Source organism: Hipposideros armiger, unplaced genomic scaffold, assembly GCF_001890085.2.
Source record: "Hipposideros armiger isolate ML-2016 unplaced genomic scaffold, ASM189008v1 scaffold_227, whole genome shotgun sequence".
Taxonomy (NCBI): Eukaryota; Metazoa; Chordata; class Mammalia; order Chiroptera; family Hipposideridae; genus Hipposideros; species Hipposideros armiger.
The window spans coordinates 675,056-700,330 of NW_017731577.1; the positions used below are offsets into that span (position 1 = coordinate 675,056).

The 25,275-nt window shown below is 39.4% G+C and overlaps 1 protein-coding gene across 7 annotated transcripts in view; it reads left to right on the forward strand.

The window, feature by feature from the left end:
- The first annotated feature begins 269 nt into the window (after positions 1 to 269).
- The window catches only part of SOX5 (SRY-box transcription factor 5), a 987,332-nt gene continuing 962,326 nt past the window's right edge, over positions 270 to 25,275 (forward strand). For 6 of the 7 annotated variants that reach the window (XM_019654616.1, XM_019654621.1, XM_019654620.1 and 3 more), the window contains exon 1: positions 270 to 609. The gene's annotated coding sequence lies outside the window, so the exon portion shown is untranslated. The remainder of the gene's footprint in view (positions 610 to 25,275) is intronic. The other variant, XM_019654617.1, reaches the window with a different exon arrangement.

Genomic DNA, 25,275 nt, shown 5'->3' on the forward strand with positions numbered 1-25,275 from the left:
ACCGCGTTATTTACAATCTAGTTACTCTGCATCAGGCAGGGAAGCAAACTCTGAGGTTCCTTCCCTTCGGATGGACAGAGAGGGCAGGCGGGCGGCGAGCTGCAGGAAAGAGGTCAGGGTGGGTTTGCCGGAGCTTGGGGGCGACCTGGAGAGAGTCCGAGCCCCCCGGCGCCACCCCCGTGCCCGCCCCCGCCCTCGCCGCACCCCCCGGGGCGGGCGCCGGGCCTCGGTGACCGCTGGCTGGTGCGCTGCCCTCGCCTCCCCCATTGTTCCTACTGTCTTTTTGCCTTTTGTTATTTGCACTCGCATTGTGTTGTTTGTCTCTGAAGCCGCCTCATGACCAGCAAAGGGATTTCACCTCGTCCTTGAGAGCTACACGGGCAGAGCGAGCGAGCCGCGAGAGACTGGGGGAGAGGGACGCGCGCGCGCACCAACTCACACACACACACACACACACACACACACACACACACACACACACACACACACACACAGAGTGAAAAAGGCGAGCCACCAAAACCCATCTCCAGTCTCCTCCCGGGGCCCCCAGGCCACCACTGTGCCACTTTGCATCCCACGCCAGAGGAGACATTAAGGAGACCCGGTAAGGTGCGTGAAACGCAGCGTTTTAACTTTGTTGTTCGTCCCGATGTTGTTGTGGGCAGACCTCCAAGGCGCAGAGCTCCCCTCTGCCGCTCGCGGTACCCGCCACTCAGCACTCGTCCCCGCTCCAGCTGGAGAGCCTGCGGAGGAGGGAGGGGGCCGCCACCGGAGTTTCCTCAAGTACAGAGGGAGGGGGACTGGGCTGGGGGTGAGGGAGAGGCGAGAGGCGGCTGGAGACTTGAAGTGGCCCTGTCATCTTCGGGGGGACGCCTGTCGGGGGGAAGACCCTGGAGTGTGGGCTTGGATCCAGTTCAGGAAATGGGATAACTTTTATATTTTTTGTTGGGGAGCCTGCGCGCCGTTGCCGGTATTGTTTTGTAAGCGGTGGCGGTGGAGGTGGTGATGAGCGATAAAGGCAGAAGTGCAGGGAAAAATCCTCGGCTGGTCTGTGCCCCGCGGCTAACGCCAAGCGACAGAGCCTAAAAGTTGGACAAAGCTCGGTACCCTTCCGAGAATTTAAAGGCGACCCCCAACCTACCCCACAACCTTACTAGTCCCCCTTTTCGTCTTTTTGTTTCGCTTTCTGCAATTCCTCTCCCTACCACTCCCCCTCCCTCCCGCCCGGAATTTCGGAAACTAGTCTCATCCTTCAGGATTCAAGGGATTTCAGAGACCGGAAGCTTTAATTTTAATTGCAACTACTCCCCACCCCACCCCACCCCCTCAGTGCACGAAGCGGAGACCACTCACGTGTTGTGTCACTTTAAGCGCAGGTATGGGAAATCGCGCTTGCACTTTGGGGCTACAGTAATAATCAAGGAAAAGAGGTTATACCAGTTGAAATCAAATTGGATTTGGAAAATTTTCCATTTGATAGCAGTTTCTTGCGTGTTCATCTGCTGGCCACGAATGCATGGGAAGCACTACTTACATATGTTAATAGTAATTTTCCTTATACTTTGCAAAGCAAATATGTTAATAAATAGTTTAACCCTGGTGAATTGCTGAAGACGGCCTCTGCGACTAAATTCAGTGTGGTTGAATGTGAATTCATTCTCAGTGTCTTTCTTTCTCAACTAAAGCAGGTCAAAATGAGGAATTCTGTGAATATGCAGAGTGACAGTCTCAGTGTCAGCCTACCCAGGTACTCTGGGTGGCAGTCAGCTGTACTTCTTCAGAGAAGTTTAGGACTTTGTTCTATCCCCGTTGAGATCCTCACAATATCCAGATATCCTAAGTAGTTTGTCAAGAAAGGCAAGAGAGGATTTCCCCAGGGGCTGCCTCTGGGCTCAGCACAGCTCTTTAGTCAAGGACAAGACCAAGGGAGATCTGTGGGATTTTCGGTAATAAGTGTGGGAATCTGCAAAGGGACTAGACAGAGTGATTTGTTTCCTTGATGCTCATAAATAATGTCCCCTCGTACCCATTAAAAAAAAAATCCACACAAACAAAACAGGCCAATGAAGTAGGCGTGTGGGAGATTCTAGGCAATGGACAATTCAATCAGAAAAAGCAGAGCAGTTTTTGATCAGGATTACAGGAGTGAGGCTTGATTGCCAAGAGTGATTAGGTTAAGGGCCAGATGGTTTTAAAGTATAGGGCAGTGTTGTTGTTTTTTTTAAAATTTGACTTTTATAGAATTTAAAAAGAGGACCATTTCTTAGTCTTTACAGAACTGCTGAATTTCAATCTAATTTTGAAGGAATTCAGCTGTATGTGAACTGCTGTGAGCTGTGATAGGGAAGGAATCTTGTTTCAAATGCAGCTACAATGTGACAAAGTTTCTGGGGGTGCTTCTTTCTAATTTAAATATAGCTCTGAGACTGAAGCCTAGATTAATTCAGCCACAATGATTTAAAATCATAAGCACTTACACTGAAAGTTCTCTTCGGCATTGTACAAAGTTCTGCAAATTATGTCATCAACTGTTTATTCCTCAGAACTATACAAGATAAAAATCATAAGCATCACTTAAAACTGATGCAATACAGCCTGAAATCCTTAAACTGGAAGGGATTGCTGTTGTTTGCCTAAAAGGTAGATCTTTCATCACATGAGTTGTTTAAAAACATTTAATTGTGGGGGTGGGAAGGGATGTGCATAATTATTTAGTTATTTGTGTTAATTATATAGTAGCATACTCGCTTGAAATTCTTTCTTTTTTTTTTTTCTCTTTTCTTTCCAGTGGTCTTCTAACAACCTTATACATGAAGACTTAATAGAGTATTTTGTTTGCGTGTGGGTTTTTAAAAATCTCTTTTTGTAGCCTTTTTGCATGGGTAAGATTGAACCAATCTGACATAGACCTGAAAGAGTAAATGCTTAATGTATGGAAAAAAAAAAAAAAGAGCTTCAACTCTTAATACAGAAACCTTGTACTAGTTTTGCTGTTGAGCTTAAACAGTTCTTGGTTGAATGGCATGTTATACACAGGATTCAGAACTCTTAAAGGTATTTGGTAAATAGCGGGGCATTTGAGATCCAGTAGTTCTTTCAAGTTAACTTAGTGCTATACATGTAAATGCATATCCTGTTTAGACTGACACATGGTTTTGTAAAAGGAAAAAATGAATATACTCTTATAAAGATGTTATCTGTGGAGTATATTGGAGTAAATAGTAAATAACAAAAAAGTGAAGTTTATATTCAGGTATGGCTTCTGGGGTGGTTTTTTTGTGTGTGTGGTTGGGGGTAAGGCATGAACTATAGGGAGAATTTAAAATGTGATTTTCTATTTAAAAGAATGAATTTGAATGTTTGAATAATTTCTTTTTCTTATAAAGCAAATGAAAAATGTGATTTAATGATTAAAGCATATGCTGTCTTCTTGAAAAAGCTCTATTCTTTTACTGAGTGATAGGCAGTCATTATTTTGAAGGCATGTTTAGATTATATAAAAAAGATATGCAGGGCAGGATAAAACTTGTTTTTCGTAATCTAAAATATACTAGATTTCAAAGAATTTAGAGTTCCAATGTTGAACACTGTTTAGATTTCCAGCAGGTAAAATTGTTGGGTATGATTGATTGGCATAAGCTGGATGATTCATCCACTATCTAATCACCTCCAGTGGTAGAGTTTTACTTAGAGTTTTGAGAGTAACCTGGAAAACTTATTTGTCTAGACCTGAAGTCAATGCTGCTCTCACATACGCATCACAATTTTTTAGCCTGAGAAATGTAGATTTATTTTCAAGGCGAAGAAAGTGCTTGGCTGTTTCAAATAAACTATATCCTGAATTTAGATTTGTAGATAGTTAATAAAATAAAAGCCCAATTTTGTTCCAAACATTGTTTTAAAACACCCATTCGTAAATTGTCTACATTTGGTTTTCATATGTTAATGATTTGGAATCTGAAACTTCTTTCAGAAAGGCATTTTGGTTTATCTTAAAAAACACTACACAAAACTGTCTAAACAACTTTGTAAATAAACTGTTCCAAATGCCTCAATTTGATGAATGAATTAAAGAATTATAGTTCTTAATCCAATTATGATCAGTCTTGTTATTCCATTTCCCATTTGAGGAAGCTTGGGGAGTAGGAATGGTAAATGATTTTCAAATGTGAGTGGGGTCTTTGCTGTTTATTTTCTGTGTGTGATGTAACATAAATAATTACTCATACCTAACATTTAGAAGGGTTTTAGACGTAGGGAAGTTATTTCATGATCTTCAATTAAACCGAGAGTTTATTTGCATGAAAAGTTGTTCTTAAGGAGTAGCATAAAACTCTTAAGAATACGAAGCAAGGGTCTAACCTTTTGCTTAAAAATAATGAATTTTTATATTTAAAGGGGAAGAAATGGAACCTTTAATTAAGGCTCAGTAGTAGGGCAGACACTCAGGAACTTTTAGTTACTTTCAGCTGGGCCATGTTGGCATGTTCCTGTGGTCCTATTCAATAAACTTTACTATATTCAATTTCCTTGCCTTTAAATTAAGGGGAAAATACTTTTTTGGGTTGTTTCCTTCAAACCCCTACCCCTTTAGCTGTCTACCTAGGTGCTTTCAAATGCTCTCCTGATCAGAGGACTGAGCGTTTTTTAGGATGGGCCCTTAATCATAGCCTAGTTTGCTTGCATGGGCCCTTCTGAGTTTCTGCCCTATTTGCTCAGTTTCATCTCTGACTTAGAAATTACTTTGTTCAAAGGTGTTAATAGCTTATTATGGTTTTCTTACTAGTTGTTATTGTTTATTATTATTAATTAATTATTATTATTATACTTTATCATGACCATCTAATTCCTCAGAGAAAGATTTGTGAAGATTACAAGTATCAAGTGAAGATTACAAGTGGCAAGAAGAAATATTTGTAAACATAGGGATTTTTTTTTTCGGTACCATTCAAGTCATACCTTATAGTTAGGTAATCACTGTGCTTACAGGTAAGGATGACATTCAGTAGGGGCAGCATATTGATAAAGTTAGAGGGAAAATGAATGCATTTAAAGAATACATTGAATAACAATCTTTTAAAAATTGAGCCTTAAAAAATAAAAGAAAAACACACCCAGGAAAAAACATGTATTTCCAGGAGTGGTGGTGGTGGTATTGAATTCTACAGGTATAGGTCCATTCATTCTTTATTAATAAAAGTTCATTATAAGTTAAAAAAAGACAAAAACCTGTTTCTATCTTTGCTGCTCAGTTACTCCTCATTCAGTTACCTCACGACTATATGGTATCACATGTCCAAAGGGGACAAATAGTGCAGCAGTCAACAGGATGGGAGGGCCGTGGCTTGATGTCCAGTTGGCATTCCCGGGAAGCTCAGGTATTGCATTGTCACTACAGAACCTATTCAAACCTTGGAGGTAGGGAATTCAGGAAAGAACCAGGATGCTTAAGAGGTGATCCCACTAGATTTTTGGAACACTCAATTTAGGTCTATTTATAATTCTTCCAAGACTTCACTTGGAGTTCTTAACATTCAGTACTCTGCCTCTTTTCTTAGTCTCTAACCCTGGAGATTGTAATGCTTTTTTCTTATAGGGATATGCATGGATTACACTAGATACTGTATGTCAGATTCCTAGCATAGGGTCGATCATGAACTAGGTGCTCAGTAAATGTTAGCTACATTCTTCTCTCCCTCCAGCCAAGTCTTTGTGATCATTAATAATGTTTGAAGCTTCATTTTGTACTTGTTTTGAACTTTTTTAAGTCCAGGAAGAAAAATATATCACTTTCTTGAGGCTGAGATCAACGCTTTAAAACAGTGATTCAATTAACATCTATATATGATCTCTGACAATGTGGTTTTATTAAGATGCTGTATTTGGTGCAGGTGTGAATTCTATCTTTTATTCATATAAAAGTGCCTTCAGTAATTAACATTTCACCCTATATAATAGATAAAGGCAAACAAACACGTTAGGATCTAAATGTAGATCTATCTTCTTAGCCTCCTTTTTGATTTCCCATTTACAGATATACATTAGTGAAAAATTTATTGTTATTTTTTTTATTAATAGTTACCCAACTCTGGGTTATATTAAGTTATGGTACATGTGGATAGAGAGAAATTCCACTTGGAAAAATAAATAAATCTGACTTTGCCATATTTTGCCTTATCGAGTCAACAGGTCCTTCAAAGAGAATATCATAGGTTTGTTTGTTTAAATTGTGTGCAAAGGAGAAAGGCACAATAAATATACCATTGCCTGTTTGAAGAGACGATGCATAATACTAACATGGAGAAACTAGTGGTTGTCTTATCTTCCCAATGATGTGGAGAATTTCTCCGTAAGTACGGCTGACCAAAGGTAAAGGAAAGGCGTTTTAAAAAAGCAAATACATGAGTTGGTTATTCCATTCATTTGGGTCCCTCAAGAAGCAGATGCCAAGATGGAATTAGGCAAGTAACAAGTTTAGAGGGGGGCAGGATGAGAGCAGGAGAAGGCTAGGACCGCCTTTTGACAGTGATTCGGGTTTGGCATTTATGCAAGGAGGGCTGGAAGGAAGGAAGGAGGATGGAGTAGGAAGAAGCTGACTGTAGCACAGTCCAAGAAAGGTTTAGCTAGGCAGATAGCCATTGGAGGAGTCCTCTGTCTTCAAGGAATGGCCTGCATTTTTAGCCACACTGGGCTCAGTCATTGGCTAGGAGCAGCCCTCTGGAAGCATGGGCTTGGTGCTCAAATGATGCTAGAGACATAGAGGCAGCAGGTGGGGCACTGAATCCGTTATATTCTCACAGCAGGAGATCTGAGTGGACCTACCATTAAAGACGTGGAATTTTTTTTTTTTTTTAGCTCTCTGAAGCTTTATTTTCCTCCACTGTAAAATAAGCACAATGATAGTATCACCTTATGGAGTCCTAGTCAAGACTAAATGAGGTTATATGAGATTATATATAAATCTAGAGCACCGTCCCTGGCACAGAGGAAATGCTCAATATATGTACTGTACTCTTTTTAATGGACTCATAAAATGCAAGCGAGAGGTATAGCTGAATTGTATCAGGTGATCATAAGTATGTTTAAACAATTGATATTGCATATAATTAGAAAGCTTTGTTTATGCAAGTAAACATCCTTCATGCTTGCCTTTTAAAAATGGCACAATTAATTTCTCATGCTTCAATCCTTACTTTTAGCAGGTTATAAACCATACAGCAGATAGACCAACTGACCTTGACCATCTTCAGGTAATTTGCCTTAAAGCATGATGGAACGCTCCCTGCATTTCCTTACCCCTCTAGGCTTCTGATTCAGTTGAGAAGCAACTTGCACTGTAAGTCTGCATTTTATCTTGAGCCTCAAACACCTTGCCAGTCTTTGCTCCCCTGTGTTACTGTTCCTAAACCAACTTGCCGCACCACAAAGCACTGAACTCAAGTGGCCCTCAGCGCGAGCTCCCTGCTGTGATGAGTCACAGAGCCACCAGCACTTTGTTGCGTTAGGTTTGATCACTGCCATGAGCAGTCCTTCGATTGTCAGCTAAGAGACCCTTCAGGGAGTTGTCCCTTAATAGAAAGTCTCTTTTCTTCCCTCCTGTTGTAACTTTAAATTAAAAGAAACTGTAGAGGAGCTGGTGGCATTGCAGCAAGCGGTTCATTCTTCCACCCACTGGGAGAATAACATCTGAGAACAGACGTTACTGGACTGAGAATTGAGTTGTTGCTATTTTTTTGGGGCCAGCATGGGGAGGGGGGAGGCAGTTGCAGCGAAGGATGAAGACCTTGTCACTTAGACGCAGTCAGACTGATTCTCAGTAATGTCATTGGAGAGCAATCCTGTGCAGACTAGGGAGCTTTATTTTTTTTTTGGATGTAAGACAATGACTTAGCATGTTAGTTTCAAGGGGGATTCATGAGACCACTGGTATTTCGGCCCCACGTTTTAGTTGGTTCTGAGTGTTGTACTGTGGGAAACTGGCACTGTGACAACTTCAAAATCCAAGGAGGGTAGGAGGCAGGAAAAGAGAGCTAATTTTTGACACATTCCTCAGACAAGGGACCACTCTGGGGAATCTGTGCCCAGGATAAAGACTGCTTACTGTGAGGCTTCTGGCATAGTTTTCCCCAAATAGTGAGGGCTGGTTACTTCAGTGTCACTAGTTAAAAAGGCTGACAAACTTACCATTTGTAAGAATAAATAAAAGAAAACGATGTTAGTACTTTGGACGGCATGTTTCCTAGACACAGTTTCTCACTACACGTCTGGTTTAACTCTCTGCTGAGCCAGGCTTTACATCCTCTGTATAGTATTGCTGGTCCATTCCCCTTCTGGGTGAGGGCCTGCCTGCCCTCAAATCCACTGTCGGCTAGGATTTCCTGGTGTAATGCGTGGCTGCTGAAAGCTGAAGTTGTTTGATGTGTAGTATCAGGAGCTGCCTGCGGTTTGCATGTAAGTTCTTATGATGTGCGCTGTTACTGTGCGGTATTGGCAGGCTGTAATATGCGTCTCATTTACTCGTGCACTGGGTACTGCTTTGCAACCAGTGCGTACTGTTTCTTACAATCTGGTCTTGACTTCTCTTACTTCATTCTCTCAGCCTCATGTCTATCGTACCTTCACTATTAGAACAACAGCATCTTTTCTACATGAAATCAGGAAATAAAGTGATAATTTTAATGCACACTAAACAAATCAACAAATCTATCAATATGTAAAGAAACTTAATGGGCTCACTATTTCTAGGGACTTCCTCAGCCCCCCAAAATGCTTTCCCTTCCCTGCCTCCCCTTTTCCCTATCACTGCTTACTGGGCTTTTTTAAACCTTTCTCTTACCACGAGGTCTTTATTCTCATGGTACCGTTGATGACTCTGCATTGTGCTAATCACACTGGATGAAGTGAGACATGAAAGGTGTGCCAAAAACATCGCTGCCTGGTTTGAAAGCAGGTAACCACAGGGTGACAAAACACTTAGAAGGTAAGCTCCCTGAGTGCACTGTTGTATCCCTAGCACAATCATGATGCCTGAAACAGGGCAGTAACAGAATAAATGATTGCTGAGCCAACATATCTTGCAAACCCCGCTTCCTTTTGATTCAAAGCAGCCCCGCATGATGGGGAAGTGGGAAAACTAACAGCAGTTCATCATTGACTATGTTCCAGGCACCGTGCTAGGTGCCTTACATGGATAATCTCATTTAATCCTCACAGCCCACCAGCGAGGAGGGTATTATCCCCTTCCTACAGATGGGCAGGCAAGCTCCAGTGGGTCAGCTGCTTGCTCATTTTCCTCAGCTAATGAGCAGGAGAATCATTGCCTGGCTTTTGGTCTTTTAGACTCTACCATTTGTACTCTTTCTATCATGCTGTGGCCAAGCTACTGGTGTGGGGTTCCTATCTATACAATGGGAGCACTAATCATGCCTATCTGTCTAACCACAGGGGATAGTTGGGAGGAACAGGTGAGAAGTGGGCACTGAAAATGATGTCTGAGCTGTAAAGTAATTTCTAAATGTCGGTTATTATGATCAAGTACCCACTGACCCGTTTATTAACCCAAACAATATTTACTGAACACACAGATGCACGTTGCTTAAATTTCACTTCATTAGACATATTTTCTGATGTGAACAAGAGATTCTGAATACATAAAAGCTGACATCAAAGGAAATTATGGAACAGTGTTTCTTAAAGGAGATCACCCAATCACTTAGTTGAAAACCACCTGGGATATTGTTAAAAATTTACTTCTTTGGCCCCCACTCAGACTTGGGGAACCTGAATCTCTGTGGTTGAAGTCTTGTAACCTTGCATTCTTTATTAACGATTTTTATTGGGGAATTAGGGAGGGGAACAGTTTTGGGGAATTGGGGAAGGAGAACATTGTGTTTTTCCAGGACCCATCAGCTCCAAGTCAAGTTGTTGTCCTTCAATCTTAGTTGTGGAGGATACAAGCTCAGCTCTAAGCTCAGCTGCCACTTTCAATATACTGTGTTTCCTCGAAAGTAAGACTGGGTTTTACATTAATTTTTGCTCCAACCATTTGCATTTATTCATTTATTCATGTACACAAATCTACATTTATTCAAGCAGTCATGTCTGGCTGATGATCTTAACTGGGGTATATGTTTGGGGTAGGTTTTATATTACGAGCATCCTGTAAAATCATTTTAGGGCTTATTTTCGAGGAAATGCGATAGTTGTTGCGGGGGGCATAGTTTACCATCCCATGTGGGAGTTGAACCGACAACCTTGTTGCACACTGAGCCATCCGTCCTCCCATCGGCAGCTTGCAGCTGCTCAACTCAAGGAGCCTTGTTCAATCTTAGTTGCGGGAGGGTGCAGCCCACCATCCCATGCAGGAGTCGAACTGGCAACCTTATTGTTAGGAGTACGTGCTCTCACCAGCTGAGCCATCCTGCCACCTGTTGGCAGCTCAGCAGCAGCTCAGGTCGGGCGCAGCTCACTCGCCTATGTGGGAATCGAACCGGCGACCCCGTTGCTCAGAGCTCGTGCTGAGCCAAGTGAACCACTCGGCTGGCCCTCACCCTGCATTCTTAACAAGCATGACTGCCAATTCTTTTGCACATAAAAGTTTGAGAACCAGTGATAAAAATTTTTATTGATTTAGTTTGGTAGTGATACATATGGTATATGGAATTATAGTAAGATGCTGAAAGAGTAGTGGAAGTGCCACAGTAAAGCACTACTGATTGTTGGATTGCTAGAAAGACTTTTTTGATGATGTGGCTTTAGGAGTTTTGAAATTAAAGAACCATTACTAAATGTGAGTATATAGAACATTAGCATGCTTAAAGTCAAGAGCGAGGGGACCTGACACAAAGTGGGTCAGGGTATGGGGAAGGGTTGCAGTTATGTGCATTTTAGGCTTGGAAAAAAACTTTCTAACAGCACAAATCTAAGGTGGCTAAGTAAACTGAAGACCAGAAGTTGATTTATTTATCCAGCTCTGTAGCCCAAATACTAGAACGATGTCTGGCACATAGTAGGTACTTAAAGAGCTTTGTTTAATGGATGAGTAAAAACAGAGGAAGAGTGTAATATGTGGAAAATAGATTAGAATAGTTTGATGATGATTATTGTGGATAAAGAAGTTGAGAAAGAGTATGCTGAAAAGGAACCCTAGTGAAATAAGACAAGGACAAGGTTTTGATTAGACTAATATGGTGCTTCCAGGAAAGTGCCTTCATACATACAAATAAACAATGCAAAAGCAAACCTGAGGTTTGTACGGGATCAAATCATCCGGCTACAGTTTGTGTGTAGTATCTCGGGAGAAGCAATTGCTACATGAAGGCAGGGATGGAGCCTGTTTTGCTCTCCATATGATCATAGTACTCAATAAATATTTATTGAACAAATGACAGGATATCCACATGGACTAGAAAAGAAAGCTTTGAAATGATACAAAACTATCTTGTAAAGAGAGAGAAAAAAAAAATCTTTACAAAGGCTAACCAATGCTTGGGTGATCAAGACCATAGCAAATCTTCCTAAAACTGCACATTTCTAGTTTGTTTAGAAGTTAGTAAAGTTTCCATCTGGTTATTTGCCTGTCACCAACCCGGGCTTGGCTGCTGATGCCACTTTTCATTTTACTGTTTTGAAAATGGACCCTGGTGCCTACCACAGTGTCTTGCCGATATTGGCTATTTAATAAGTATTTGCTGGATAGTTCTATCAGTGAATGGAAAGCATTGACTTGGGCCTGGGGGTGTGGGGTTGGGAAATTGAAAGTGACTAAGAAGAGAGTTGCCCTCATGCACTTCACATTCCCAGTGATAAGTGATCCAGCAACCTGTAAGTCGGCAGACTTCCCATATATTATAGTTCAAGGCTCGTTATTGGAATCTTGAGGGGAAGGATGTTTGCTAAGGTAATGAATGCAAAGGGGGGTTCAGCATTGTTAAAAGAGGCAACCATTCATTTGATCTGGAAAGTCAGGCTATAAAAATGTATTTTGGGAGAAAAACGGTAAAAAGTAATTCTAAACCTAACAGGAGTTTCAGTAGAAAAATGGCTCTAATTCAAACAGTGTAATGTTAACATCAATGCACGTCTCATGGCTCAAGCCCCGCATACTGCTTTGGAAATAAAAGGAGATTGTGTAAAGAATTAGCAATACAAGGCATTTTTAAGTGCTTTATTGCAGAGGCCTGTGATACTTTGTGAAATCTATGCAGTCTCTTTCTTCCTGCTGTGCTTAATTTCAAAATCTGATGCTATTACCTATCCTTGGAGAGAAAAAAAATCATTCTCTGTTAACTCTTAAAAACCGAGTTTAACATTTCATTTGCTTTCCACATAATGTTTCTGACATTTCTTGTGAGAAGAGAAGTGGTGTATTTAGCCACAGAAGGTTTGCCTCCAAGTTTAGTATCTAGGTTTATTTCTAGGGGGGAGGGGGTGGCATAAGAGTAAGAGGGCAAGTTGGAAATAAATGTTGAAAGTGTAAGTTTAGAAATGACTTAAGCAGCTTGAAGAATAAGGTATCTGAAAGAATTGGACCCAGATTGTGTTGGGCATGCATCCAAATCAGAATCCAGAACAGGAGTTAACTCTTTACTGCTACCTTCTTGTGACATGAAGATGTGCCCACCAAAAATAAGTTCCTGGCATGCCATCACTGTGCCCCTTCTCCTGCTTAACTTGAAAGGATAGTTGACGTTGAGTAAGAGTCTACTGCTGCCAGGCATTGTGCTAAGCAGTTTATTTTTGTTTTTATTGATTTTTTCCAGTAACTCTCTGATGCAGATACAAATGTTGCCCCATTATACAGCTAAGGAAACTGGACGTGCCCAAAGTACCACAGCTGCTAAGTGGTAGAGCTGAGACTTGAACCCACAGCGGTCTGATTCCGAAGATTGGGCTCTTACCCATGATTACAGAGGAAGTATGTTTTAAGTCCTGTTGAGTCATCTTTCCAAATGACACTTGTATTTTTTTGTTTTCTTGATAGATGCACTTCTATCGCTCTAGGACAGGCTCTTTTTATCTTATTTCTGAACTATTGCAAAGTTCCCCAAACTAGGATCGCTCTTTGCAGTCTGCTGTATTTACCACTGCCAGGTCAATCTTCCTGACATGCTATTTAGATCATGTTGCCCCATTCTCAAAAATGCTAAGTGCTTGAGAACTACGCACAGATGGGACTCAGACTCTTAAGTCTGGTTTTTAAGGGCTTTACAGTCTATCTCCAAGTCTTATATCTTTTCAGGTTCATATTTGAAATCTTCCCTTTGTGAACAATTTGCTTCTGATCTGGATTCAAGCTGAACACAATTTCCTAGATGTTTCTCAAATTGTTTGCAACACGTCAGCCTTATCAACTCTTCTCAGAAGGCTCATGCTAGAAACCGTGGGCACTGCATAAAAAGCCACTGCTCAGACCTGAGTCCTGTCTGACTCGGAATTCTTCCAGAACTGCTTTTTTCGTCTATTTCAAAGTCCCCATCAATTGACTTTCCTTGGTTCCCAATCCACTTGACTATATTTTGGCTTTCCCTTTTTGTTTTATCCCTTCATTCATTCAATAATCAACAAATATTTCTTGAGCAGCTACTATGAGCTAGGATACTATGTTAACTGCTGGAGATTCAGTGGAATAGGCACACACCTGTTCACAAGGATTTAAATTATATTAGGGAAGATAAGCTTTACTCAAGGAATTACCCACATTTAGGGTTGTCAATTATGGAACTATATTTCACAGAAGTGTACACAACATGTAGGAAAAGTGTATGCTATATTAGGGGGGAGCAGTCAGAGGAGGCTGCCATGAAGAAGTCACATTTGAAGGATAGTTAATGAGGTAAAGACGACAAGAGAAAAAACTATTGAGACATAGGGAGTAGCATGTGCAGAGGTTCCAAAGAGGGTGGCTGGTTGGTTCAGTTGTTTAGAACGTGAGCTCTGAGCAACAGTGTTGCCGGTTCGAGTCCCACATGGGCCAGTGAACTGCACCCTCTGCAACTAGATTGAAGACCACGACTTGAGTTGAGCTGCCACTGAGCTGCCGGATAGCTCAGTTGGTTAGAGCTGTGCTCTTAACAACAAGGTTGCCAGTTCGACTCCTGCATGGGATGATGGGCTGCGCGGCTCGCAACTAGATTGAAAACGGCACTGGACTTGGAACTGTGCCCTCCACAACTAAGACTGAAACACAACAACCTGACTTGGAACTAGTGGGTCCTGGGAAAAAACACTGTTCCCCAGTAAAGTTAAAAAAAAAGAAAAAAAAATTATTCTAAAAAATAAAAATAAAGATTCCAAAGAGAGAGGGAGAAGGGTGTGTTGTTGGAATTAGCAGGCCAGCATGGCTGAAGCAGAGTGACTGGGAAATGGATATAGATTAGTCTGTAGAGGCTGGTTGGGATCAGATCATTTAGCCTGAGGGGCCATGTTAGAGAGTCCAGTCTTCATAGTAACAGTGATAAGCAAGGACTAATAACATTTGTGGCTGTATCATGTAGATCAAATTTAAGAGAGGCAGGAATGAATTTTGGCAGGCTAGTAAGGAACTAGTGCAGTGATTCAGGCAAAAGACAGATGGTGGCATGGACTTTGGACTGTAACAGTAGTGTTACAGGCAGAGGCAAGAGGAAGCATTTCAGAAACAAACAAACATGGAGGGATGATTGCCCAGTTTCAAGTGCTTTATAACACCTTCACTCATAATCCTTACTTCACCAACCTAATGGGACATTCCCTCTGGTGATTAGCCACTGTTCCCATGTTTCTTAGGTTCAGAAAAGAGATGCGTAAGTTCTTACTTCCGCCAAGGATTGTGCGGATGGATCTGTACCTGCGTTAGCCCTTGAATACACAAGATTTGACACAAAACGTATAGTGCCTCACACACACACACACACACACACACACACACACACACACACACGTACGTATTTATGTATTTGCCTTCACATTTCTATGTCTTCCTTTTGTATATATCATCTCTTCATATAGATTTCTGGAAACCCTACCTATCCCTTAATAGCCAATTTTAATTTTACTTTTTCACAGTATCCTTACAGAATATACTGACCAAAGAGCTCTCCTTCTGATCTTATGCTATGTACGCCTATAACTGCCTCTATGGCTGTAACTCTACATTGTTCCATTTTGTAAGCATGCTGTGAACAAGTCTTGTCCTTCGAGAGGTATTATGAGTTTGTGCCTAATAATGTGGATGCTGTAGTTCAATATTATACTCCTATTTGGGGTCATCATATACCTTTTTTTAGCTGAGCAATACTCATAACCTTGCTCAGTCCATGATGCCTCATCTGCAGAATGGGATAATTGTATTTACCTCATAAAGCAGTTGTGAGGAATCAATAAGAGAATGAATACAAAGTACTTAAAACAATCCTTGATACATAAATGAGCTCTACCATATGACGATATTGTATGGTTATAAACATTAGTCTTTGAAATCAGGAACCTGTATCTTATTACTACTTTTGTCTACTGGGAGCTCAGTAAATATTTATTGAATTCAGATTTGAATTTAAGCATCATTTCTGCCAGGGGATACAAATATAAGCAAATCTTGTTCTTCTCTGCAAAAGCCTGGATTTGATAGGGGAGCTAGTAATATAAACTGGTCATTATATATCAGTGGGATAGGTATAGTGATAGAGTGTTTTAAGAGCACAGAAGAGAGGTTGGGGAAGGTTTTCTAAATGAATTATATGAGCTCAGTGTTTTATTAATCAATTAAATACGTATTAAAATAACATGTGTGCATCATAAAAAACTCAAAGCTATGGAGGGAAGAAGGGGGGGAAACAACTCAAAGCTGTGTAATAAAGTGGTACTCCTGTCTACCCCTGATCATGGCTACCTCATTCCTACTACTTTTGACTCTATTTCTAAATAAAATATTTACTTCTTGATTTTCAATAAAATGTTAGTTATCAACTGCTTGGCTTTGTTATACTACTCTTCCCCTACTCCTACTTCCTGAAACCACATATATTCCTTTTCCTGTTGTCCCAATATAATTTCATTTTTTGGAGGGGGGGGCACTGAATCAGTTCAGTAAACATGGTTACTTTGACTCTATAAATGTTTATCACTAAGAAGGTTATGTACTGATTACTTTTACTTTGTATACAACTTATTTGGTTTTCCTGGAGTTAATAATGGCCTATGTTCAAACCTACAAGTTTTACTAGAAGTGCTCAATGTTTACTTGAATTCCTGAGTTAAAGCTTCAAACGGGTGAGTGGCATATCCAGTGCAGGCCTTGGGGGCAGTCAGCCCTGGTGGGAAGGACCATTTTGTTATTGGCATTATTTAGAATTGTTGGAGCCAGATGATAATAAGGAGCCCACTGACTTGTAGACAGTTATATGATGCTTCTTAAAATTTCTGCAACATTGCACCCCCTTTTTGCCTCACTGGGCACTGTCCCCACCAGCTTGCCCTTGGTAAGGCTCTGAGTTAAGTCAGGCAGAAGGTGGTGCTCTGAGAAGGGAGGAGGGTATCCCAAGCAGACAGGACAGCATTAGTTAAAAGGCAAGGAGGTGACAAGGAGCATGCTGTGTGGGTGAAGTTACAGAGAGCTAGGTGTCGGTAGAACATAACGCACGTGATAGGGAGCCCCTGAGATAAGGCTGTGATGGTTGGCAATGGTCAGATTAAGGTGATCTTTTTATCATAGACTCATATACGTCAGACTCTGTCTTGTAGGCCATGGAGGATCTCATAGTGTTGAGGAACATGGCCTGCCTTGCCTGTGAATGAACTAATGATACATTAACCAAAAAATGGAACAGTGGCTCCTTAACTGGGCAGTTAAAATGCTGTCTTTGCATATTTGGTGACATAGTAACATTTTAAGGGTACCCATCAGCAAAGTTTTTAGATCACGCAACCCTCTAGAACAGCGGTTCTCAACCTTCCTAATGCCGTGACCCCTTAATACAGTTCCTCATGTTGTGGTGACCTCCAACCATAAAATTATTTTCGTTGCTACTCTATAACTATGATTTGCCTCTGTTATGAATTGTAATGTAAGTATCATTTTGTTTTCTGATGGTCTTAGGCGACCTCTGTGAAAGGCTTGTTCTACCCCCAAAGGGGTTGCGACCCACAGGTTGAGAAACGCTGCTCTAGAACGTGTATGTGTAATACACACACACACACACACACACACACACACACACACACACACACACACACACATGCTTGTAATTTAATTTATGTACCTGTGTTATACTTTAGCTGATATTCAGGGCACAATAAAGACTTAGAGCAAGGTTCAGGCTAAATGACAGTAGAAGTAACAGTGGTATTACATCAGAGCTCCCTGGAGACCAACTCTGACATTTAAATTTGCATGCAGTGGGTTTGGTTTATTGGGAGGGCTTTGGGGACAACACCTGTGGGGGCTGAGAGAGGCAGGATGGGCTGAAGGAGAAGTTGACTGTGATGCAGCTGATGTTCTAGCTAATCTTTGGGGAGCTCTGGAACTGGATGGCTCCTCAGAGATATCTTGATCAATTCAAGCGGACCAGGCCTTTGTAACCTCACATTGGTGTTGGATGTGCACTCTCCCCGGAGAAGGGACAGAACTTTGGATGAGGGCAAATCTTGGGAAGGGCCACAGATGTGAGCCTTCAGCAGCCAACCCTCCTGGCCCCTGGGGAATGAGTAGCACTAAGTAGCACACATAGCAAGCACTAAGCAAAACCTCCCTGAGACTTTCTCTATTGCTTTTTTTTTTTGAATTCTCATAGATTTTCCTTGCGATATGGCTGAGAAAGAGCTAGCTAGCAATGGCTCAAAAAGATAACAATTCTGCCATTTTCTCATGTTCCCTTATATTTGCATGATTAGTATTACTTGAAAATCCCTAGATTTTTGTTTTGTTTCTAGGAAATCTCTTTAAACCACTTGTCCACTTTATGAGGGTTAATTTAGCTAAAAGTTAGACAATGGAATCCATAGTCCACTCCCTCAAGCATATGAAAACTGTAATGTGTGACAAAATAGTGGAACAAAAAGAGACAGAAGGGCATTAACATGAACTCCTTCCTGTGGTGAATTGAGGGGCTCTGTGACAATCTTATTCGTAGTTAGATTAGAAAGTAAAACCATGTGGATCACCTTGAACTTCCAGCTTTGGAGAAAATCTTCTTACGGAACGAGACAAAGGGAATATTTTAATTGGAGGTAGGACAGCTGATTGGATGTAGACATATGATGGTGGTGATGGTTTTGCTGTGTATTGGTGAGGGAGGAGACATTCTTGGTGTTTTAGGTTCCCAGGTGAGCATCTAAGTCAGCGCTCTCCTAATTATTTTGCTCATGTATATACATGCTATCAACAAAACAAGAATTGCTTTATTATAGTAAACACACAAAAATAGAAATTAAAAGGGAATAAAGAATATCTAGAGAACAAGAAATATAAAAATAGAAGTTGTAATATTTTCTTCCGGCATGTTAATGGATTATCTTAATTTTTTTAAGCACTCACCTTGAAGACTTTTGAGCTAGATTTCTAGAGCATAGGTTATATACTAAATGGGGAGACAGTATACTGAAGACAAACTTGACAATTTTATGAGTTTGACGTATGCAACTATTTAAACGAGAAAGTATGAACTCCAAGTATTAAAAAAAATAAATAAGATTTTAGAATAAAGTTATGATGTTGTAAAATATTTTTAAAATCATGGAGGAAGCATGTGTATGCCTGTGTATGCACATGTGTGTTTGTCTTTTGTGTGCGTGTGTACTAGTCAGGGTCGTAATGACTTAGCATTTCTTACTGTTTAGCAATATTCCCCATAATTAACTAAAAGGTTGGGGCCACACTGACACCATTACCCCTCTGTATATCTGGCTCTAATTTATGAGCCATATCTTGCCTTATATTGCAGAATGCTTTTGAATGTTCTCTTGTTGCTTGTTTTTTTCTCTGGCTCATAAATTTATAAATCAGTTACATGCACTAATTAAAAGATGTCTTCATTTGTGTCATCTCAGCAATAGAGAACCTGAAAAGACAAAACCTTTCATAAATGTAGTAAGTTTTTTCATGTCCTTTTGGGATTTTAAATGTTTATAAGCATTTTTTCTGGTAAAACTCAGCCTGGTTTAAGAGAATTATCCCAGATTCATCTTGTGCCTGAACTTTAGATAGCTTAGCTTCTTTATTAACATCTTTTATTTTGTTAGTAAAAATTCATTTCAGTTGTGTCCTCATTTTTATATTTAACTGTGCCTGCTCACAAGATGTTGGCTGCTTTGAATTTAGGAGATAAAAATACATTTCAGGTAGCATTATTATTACTTTCCATTACAGATAAAATTAAAAGGTAGCTGGATTTGGAACCAGTATATAGAAATCTTAATAAGGAGATGATAATCAAAGTTAGATTCCTAAGGAAACCCAATCCATAGTCTTAAATATAGTTCACAAGTTAATGCTAGAGAGTACTACTTTTAAAAACAATACAAAATTAAAATTCCTTTTATACATGTACAAATGATCTTTCCATTACTAAGTAAAGGACATATATTGTCTATTAAAAAAAATACTGTGTCTTGAAATCTTCAGGTGATTTCATGCAACTTGTTTTAATCTCTTTGTAACTAATTGCATATTTACCTTCATAGTAATTTACGAGTAAAATAAACAGTATTGTGTTTGACTAATGTTAACAATTATTGTGAGCCCATTCTTTGTCACATATGACAAATGTTGAGTAATGGGGTTACCATGATAAATAAAAGAGGTTTGGTTCCTGCCAATCTAGTGAAAAAGATGGAGGTTGATCATCTAATCATTCCAACAAATACAGGGAATAGACATTCTCTTCTCTAGTATAACTGAGACTGGTAGCTGGACTGTCAATTGAAAAAAAAAGAAATCACTACAACATAGAATCTTAAAGAAATACCTACCTTAAATAGTGTAGAATTTTAAACATAATGTGTTTTATAAATGTTTCATTGTTTATTAGTTGTATCAACTTGCCAATTAATTAATGGCTAGTCAAGCCTTTGAAGTATGGGTCCCCTGAATGACAATCCTTGTTGTCTTCTTGAGGAAATTACACCCATAATAATATATTGTACTGTTTTCACTTTTCGTTTACTAAAAATGGCAGGAGATGTTAAAGACATTTGGCAAGCAATCTTAAGTGCAGTATTTGTCTAGGTTTAAAAAAAATTTTATCCCAGTTTTATGAAGCCATTTGACGCCTAATTTAGTGGTTTTAAAAAACAGTTAATCGTGCATGTGAGGTGACTGTAGTGAGCAGAACGCGGCAGCTCGCCTCTCTATGGAGGGCCTCGTGCAGAAGCTGGACCCTGAGGAGAAGAAACGAAAGATGCTCAAAGATGTGATCTCTTGCAGAGGGAACTTCCTCATGGATGGGCCCTGCTGCAAGCCACTCCTTTATCTTAAAAACATTGCACAGCATATAAAAATTGGACATCACGTGTGAATGCATGATATGAGGAACCCGGTTACAGTTTATACTCTACAAATGAATAGGCCCAGAAAGATGCAAGAGACTCTTTGATTGAATGGACATAAAATGTCTACTTGTTAGGAACAAGTTTGGCTCTGATAACTGACCTTCATAGCTAAAGTATAAAACTATTTGGGGAGTGGTGAGGGGGGACAGTTTACTTTATTCTTCGCAAAGCATTCAGTCTGATTTCACCAAAAACATTCTCTTTTGTCCTCACATTTCATTAGTTATATAATAATTAATGAATTTATCCAAATACAATAACAAACAGCAATGACATAAACAGACTTAGGATATCAAATGGACAATTAAAGTGGTGAGAGTGGAAGTGTGTGGGTGTGCTGGTTTAGCCTCTTTGCCATTGGGGTGCCACGGCCAACAGCATGTTTTGCCGAGGGAGCACAGCACAGTAATTACTCCGGTGACTTGGTGAATGTAGGTTGCCTAAGAAACCTGTGCCTCTGGTACTAGTGATAAGTACTGTGGAGTGGATTATGGAGGAAGAGCCTAGGGAACTCAAAGGAGATTCAGGGTAGCCCGACTTATTCTGGAAGTCCCAGAGGGCTTTCATGATGTGGACGAAACATTGAGGGGGGGGTGAGAAGTCAGGGCTAACTAGTTGACGTGTGGGTGAGTATGGAGTAGAGAACAGCATGTGCAAAGCTCTGAGGTGGGTGAAAGCGTAGCATATTGAGGAACTGAAGTAAATCAGGGTGGTTGGGGCAGAGGAAGGCAAGGCAGAAGTTGTGAAGAAGGAAGCTGGAGAGAAGTCAAGAGTCGTCTCATGTAGGGTCTTGTAGGTGCTGCTAAGGTTCTGGGTTTTTATCGTAAAAGCAATGGCAAGTAATTAAAGGATTCAGATTTGTGTTTTAAAACCATCACTCGGGCTGTTTGGAAAATAGAACGGAGTGGACATCAGTTACGTGGTGGTAAGGGTAGTGTAAGTTAGAAATGTTGTCCTTGTCCTGAAAACTATCCATTCTACCACATTTTTTGGGTGGAGTGGTGGGGTGGGGTCTCATCCTGCTATATGATTAATGGGTCCTGAAAATACTTGAGGAAAAGCAGAACCTAAATTTATCGCAGGTATAAATCCCAGGAAAACTTGGAACAGTATTTTCTATAGTGCACTTTGCTTACCATTTTCTCCTTTTATTTTTGTATCTATATTCATGATTTTAGCACATTATGTTTTCAAGACAATAGAAAAAAAAAGGAAAAGTTATTCTTTTAAGCTTGTACCATGCTATTGACTCTCTTGGAAAGGACAGCAAGTGTGTTTATTTTATCACCGTAGGTCTCAAAACTAACCATGAAACATCATTCTCTACTTCCAAATTATGAGTAACAAAGAAATGCTTTATTGCAACTTTATCAATAATTCAAATGCAACTTAAAAGAAAGTAGGGCAGCATAAGGAAAAAAGCACACTTGTTCCATAATTGAGTCGATTAAATGGTATTGAGTCCCATTGTCATATTCATATTGATGAAACAACTTTTATAACTACAAAGAATCAAATAAGAAATAAGACCTCAGAATTATGAGGCACAGTCACAGACATTTCTGCATTTTTTTTTTGGTGTTATAAAATACAAGTAGTAAAAGCAGTCTTTTACTAGGGTACAATAATGAAGCGACAGCTTTTGAAAGGTGCTCTTACTGGGATTTTCGTAGTTTTCAAGGCTGTGCAGTAATAGCCCAAGTTATTTTGGAACTGTGCATATATTAGTGTTTCAGTGCAGCATGAGACAATAATGTGTGAAAAAGTATACAATCACACCTTGTTTAAATTTGCAGTTTTTGTGCATAATCTCACAGTGAGCTCTTATCAGGTTTTGACTGTATATAGGAGAAAAAAGTTGATAGAAGCCTATAGATTGAGGTTGGAGGTCAATATCTGACTATGAAAATAAGGATTTATTTCATTGTGCTTTTTTGAAGGATCAAAAGAGTTAAGTTTATATTATACATATTATTTTGCAAACTGAATCGTGGTTAGTTTCATGGGGTAGAGGCTTTAGAGAATGCACATCTCTAACTATCTAAATGAAAATGTATGTCTACTCTATTTCATATTTGCAGAGTATAAGTGAAAAATACTGAGTTTGGTTTTTAAAAGCAATGACCTCACTATAATTTATGCATTCATATTAATTTTGTTTTTCAAATTGTCACCCAGAGAAGCAAAACCCTGGTTCCAGTGATGCGCTTGTTCATTTTGGAAAACTTCCTCTCAGAATTGTCTTTTGAGTCTTTTGCAAGCCTGACTAAAACATCCATCTCATTACTTTCTATTCGCATTTTATACCAAGATTCATCATCCTTTTTTTTTTTTTATTCTCCAGAGTTGGCTATAAATGTCTCTCCGAAATGATGAAAATAGCTAAAATTGACTTTCAAGAATTATGAAATTTGTCACCATTGAGGATATTTAGAAGTATTGATGCATGTGTGTGCTGTGGTACAGACTTAGAGAGCGGTTTCAAAGGAGGTGGTACTACTGTAATGGCCGACCTTTAGAGTAAGTGAGTGGTTGTTCTAAGGTGGCCACTATTTGGATGACATGATATGTTTGTTTAAAAACCAGTCACAGTACCTTTTAATAACACTGTATGTTAGTTTTTACAACGTATACAGAGAAAAATGCAAAGATAGCGTTTGGAATGCAAGGCCAAAAGGCCTTATGCAATTAGTAGCATATTTTATTATTAAGACAATTAAGGGATTAAGCAACTACAATGCTCAACCTATGTTGGCAGATTCTTCAGATAATGGTCCTAACATGGGAAGGTCTCTGTGAAATTTTATTTTATTTAAATACTGCCACTCACTGTCTGACTTATAAGTATGTGTGTTTCCGTTAGCATCTCACATAATTCATATTTATTTTCATGTCGTTTGAAGGTACTATTTGATAGCATTTGAAATTTTCATTTCAGTTGACCTCTTCATGTAAGCAATTGAACCCAGTTTTCAAAACTATTAGCTCTTGTTTTCTTAACAATAAAGTAAAGATCCCAGATAGTTACGTATGCTTAAAATGTAAAATGATTGAATTCCAAATATTTTCTTAATTTAAGAAATCTGTGATCATTCAGTACAACTCATACAGTGCTGTGTTGAAAGATATATGAATAAAATGAAAATAAAGTATTAACGCACATATCCAAAATGCTCACCATTTACCTGCACTTTGAACATGTTTCTGTGTTCTTTCTTAAATGGGTAGGAAATGAAAGAAATGATTGCCAGAGAGGCTCAGTTGAGTAGTTTTTATTTTCCGAGTTTTAAAATTGGAGTTAGTTCTAGTAGGAGAGCAAACAATTCAAATATAATTTAGCTGTGATCAGTTTTTGTGACCCTGTATCCTGTATTTTCTGAGTTCCTGCTTTGGGCATTAATAATAGGGATCAAATGCCTATATTTTAAGAATGTCGTTGGTAGCTCTTTAAAAATTGATAGATTGAAGTGCTAACTGGTGTTTGAATACGAAGATCTGGTATATACTTTTGCACCACTTTTCAGTATAGGTAAGTACCCTTGGAGACAGTATAGACTTCATGTCTAACATGCTATGTAATTTTTGTAGGCTAGTTTGTATCATACTGATTCTTTTATCCTGGTTAACTAACTGTTAACATTCATTTTTTTCTGGTTTCATAGTACTGAATGGGTTTTCTTTTCCTGAATGCTTTCATCCGTGGCTACTCTAAAAATTTTAAAGCACAGCATTTATGCAGAAATTGTTCCAGACTAATAACTACTTCCTTCATATTAAACACCTTAGCTTGTATTAATGAAATTGGGTGCTGTTTCATTTTTGCAAAAAAGTCGGTTTTCCTAAAAGGGGGAAGAGTTTCGAGGGACTCAATACAACTGAATGTATACTACCACCATTAGTTCTTAGTAACTTTATTTTACCTATTAACTGTCATAGATTTTTATTTGAAATTCCATTGAAGGAAAGTATAACATTTGATAATATTCATTTGCAGGGTAATTGTTCATTGACAGAGTCTAAAATCTGTATAGATTAGAAAATAAAATCCCAGTGGCATTTTTGTTCCCCATTAGGAAAAATAGATTCAGAAAGCATATACATATTGTAAATGTATTATAGTACTACTTACCAAAAGCTAGGAGTTTTATTCTTGTAGGAGTTAGGTTAATAAGTAATGTGTATGTAATCCTGATAAACATTTCTCCATGACTGAATTTTGAGTGGAAAACATTTTTTTCTAAAAGGCTCTAAGTGGAAAAAAATTTAAAAAAAAATAGAGCCTATCCTTGACTCATGTGTGTGTGTGTGTGTGTGTGTGTGTGTGTGTGTGTGTGTGTGTGTATGTGTATGTGTGCACGCACGCGTGCGCATACATGTGAGTGTGTGTTTAGACCCAGCTAATACCAACTAATGCCAACATCTGGCAAAGAGATGGAGATCTGGGAATTTGTTGCTTGAAACCCTGGGACAAAGTGTTCTGATCTGACTAGCAAACATAGCTGTGGACTTGAACTGGAATCTTCAGGGGCAGAAACGTCTTAAGTGTCTGGAAAATTGGCCTGTTGAGTCACCATGAAGGCACTAAAACAAAACTAATTTTAAGCAGGTCAAAGTTCAGTGATTCCCTCTGGAATTCAAACTTTTTTTAAGAGTCTCATGTTTAAGTGAAAAGGGTCAAAGTTGATGCACTGTTACAATGTTTTGAATGCTTTCCCTTAAGAACAGCCACCCAAGCTGGGATTAGCATGAGGA